Raw genomic sequence first — 3,162 nt, forward strand, 5'->3', positions numbered from 1 at the left:
CATAACAGTGACCACCAGTCAGGAGTTGCTCCCCAAACGCAGTACAAGTTCTTGCGTATTTTTGACTAACCTCCTAAAAACTCCTTTTCTCCTCCCCTCGTCGCCTCGCTCTTCCGTCATCATTCCACGACCTTCCTTTTGACGCTTACACTAGTAATGGAATGGAAATGCCATCCATCCATTCCAGCCCCCACACCACCACCAAAAACAAACAAAACAAACAAACAAAATGCTGGAATGTATTCAAACGTAGCGCTCTATAATATTGCACTTAATAATGTAAGAGAATAATAAACAGAATGTAAAGAATTAAACAGTTTGTGTTTCGCGATGTCGTGCTTCAATTCACTTCCTGTTGCGGATCCTTCCGGTGTAATCTAATGTAGTAATAAGCCTTTATGTGTCAATTCCGTGTGGTGGTTTGCTCCCGTAGCACATAATGACAAACATGCGACTGCGTCAATAGAAGCTTTCTCCTCCATGTGGTAACACTTAATTAGGAAATGGCTTCAAGAGGCTGCGTTTCTCTTTTTTGACTCAACAACAACAACAGCAACCCAAAAATGGGCAAAAAAAAAAATGTGGGTGGGAGTTATCCAAAATTCGGTCCTTCTTGTTTAAGATAAAATAAACACGGGAAAGATTTGATCTATGTCCCGCTCAGCTAAAGGACACTACCCAATATGGCCGACGTCCTGTGTCTTTTTAACTTTAGTTCTACTCATGCCTGTTAAACAGCGAATCCTTTTTTTGTTGTCTATTTAACTCATTCACTCCCAAAAACGTATTTATACGTTTTTTTTTTAGGTTTTTGTTTGCTAGAGTCTTTGTATGAAGGCTTTGATGCAGTTTCTGACCTGAAGTGGTCGCTTAAAGCGATGGTAGTTATTACAAAAAAAAAAAAAAAACGGCCAGCAGGTGGCAGCAAAGTATAAGAGATCAACCAGGTCCATGTTGCAACAAGCTCTTTTTTTCCCCCAGTATTTTCAACAGGTTTGTGAATAATGATGAAACTTAGCTAATTCTAATGCTAATTGCTACAAAACATAAAAACAGATAAAAAATATACCATACTCGTTTTTTTTGTTTGTTTGTTTGTTTTTCTCTGATGAAAGAAGAGGCACGTTTTTCTTTTGGTAGGTTCCAGGTTTTTATAGCAATAGAACATGAAAATGGCTGGGAGTGAATGAGTTAACAAGACTGTCTTGTTTTCATGTCACTACTTTTTAAATCACGCTTGGAGGACTCCAGTCTGTCTAATAGACCATTTTTGACCTTCCAAGCTATTTGCTTTGGAGACGAACAGCTGACATGTGATGACGCCATGATGGAACGTGCACCACCATTCAGCCAATTGTCTCTGCATTAAAAGAAAGATACAAACGTGTATTTTTAGCAATCATGTCCGTCGTCGCACAACATCGGGTTTATAATCTGTTCCATGACGGGAGCCTTCAGTGTCCCGTATATACGTTGGTTGGCTATAAATGACTTGGAATCTATCGTGGGAAATGTGCGACTGCTCGCAGAGTTCAGCGAGGCCTTCTTGGCTCAGCGCCTAGAATATCTGGATGCAAAAATTTAAAAAAAAGGAAAAAAGAGAAAATAAACAGTTAAATGACAGGAAGTCATTCGGTTGTAGACTGTTTTTCTAAAAAAAAAAAAAAAACGCTCAGTGGCGTTCATAACACGCAAAACATCTTCAAAATAAAATTGATACTTTCCTGTGACTTGCTCAGCGTTTTTGTGTGCAGTTTTGTTGTCACAGCAGTCGAATATAGTCCCCAAATATGTAATTCAAACGTATAATATTATTTTTTTATTTATTTAATTACTTCCTTAATCTTCTAAAAATGCTTTGAATCTTCTGCATTGAAGATGTAAGCGCAAGTCAGTAAATCACAATTTTAAACTAAATTTTTACGTAACTAATTAATAAAGAATACATGTATAATAAATCTTTTATGGTACATATTTTAAAATTGTCTAGATAATCTTATAAGATGTAATATTTAAACTAATCAAAGTAATTAACGATAAATTATGCAGATTGAATATTATGTTGTTGTTTTTTGGGACATAAATTAATATTAAATGGATAATATTGTGGAATTGAGGCTACATGAAGAGTGCACAATAATTAATGTTCAAGGGTTGAAAAAAAAAAAAAACATTGATAAAAATGAATGTTGTTTTTTTTTTCAAGAATGGAATTCTACTATGACAATGACTTATTAATACTGTAAAGTATATATTGTAAGAGAAAATATTTGTAGTTTACTCTTGAGCATTATATAATATTAAATATGAATAATTTTAAAAAAAATTAGACAAATAACATTTAAATAATAAACAAATATTGCAATGTGACATATTATAATTTTTTTTGCATGTAAAGAGAATACAGTGCAGTTGATGACGTAACAATAAACAAACAAAACACAGACAATGAGTAAAATCTGTACTGTATTATTTTTCTATATTGTAATTTTGCTGACAAATGAATGAAAGTGAGAGGTGGGTTTTCAATAACCTAATTTTACATATGGTAAACATTCATTTTCATTTATTTTTTTTCTGCAGCTATCTTATTTTTTTATGTTTTTATTAGTTTTCAGCTATTTTTATGACAAATGAGTGAAACAATTTAAATCAAGTAGTACTTGTACTGTATATACAAGTACATAAAGAAAAAAAATATTATTAATTGATTGACATACAGGATTTACTATGCATTTAATCAATATGAATATTACACTTGTATGTGCTTGTTTTCCCCCCTCATGTAATTTTAGGAAAGCAGCACTAGATGTCAGTATTGTGTCATTTTTAGGCCAGTTTTTGTCTCTTCCTACTTTCATTTGGTTGTGCGGAGATCAACGCCGATTCATCTATTCTTCCTTATTTGCATGCAATCAAACAAAATCAAAAAAAAAAAAGGAGCAATGATGATAAGACGTTGAATCAGTAAGACTACCGAATGAACAATTCTGAGCTCTTTAAAAAAAAATAAAAAAAAAAATAAAAAAAAATAAAAATAAAAAAGCATGCAATCAAACATTTTACACACCTGTTTTTGTTTTGTTTTTGTTTTTATTAACTCATCAACTTGACTATCTGTGAATCTTTCCCAGTCAAACAAGAAAATAGTTTTCAAAAAAG

This window comes from Festucalex cinctus, chromosome 6, assembly GCF_051991245.1.
Source record: "Festucalex cinctus isolate MCC-2025b chromosome 6, RoL_Fcin_1.0, whole genome shotgun sequence".
NCBI lineage: Eukaryota > Metazoa > Chordata > Actinopteri > Syngnathiformes > Syngnathidae > Festucalex > Festucalex cinctus.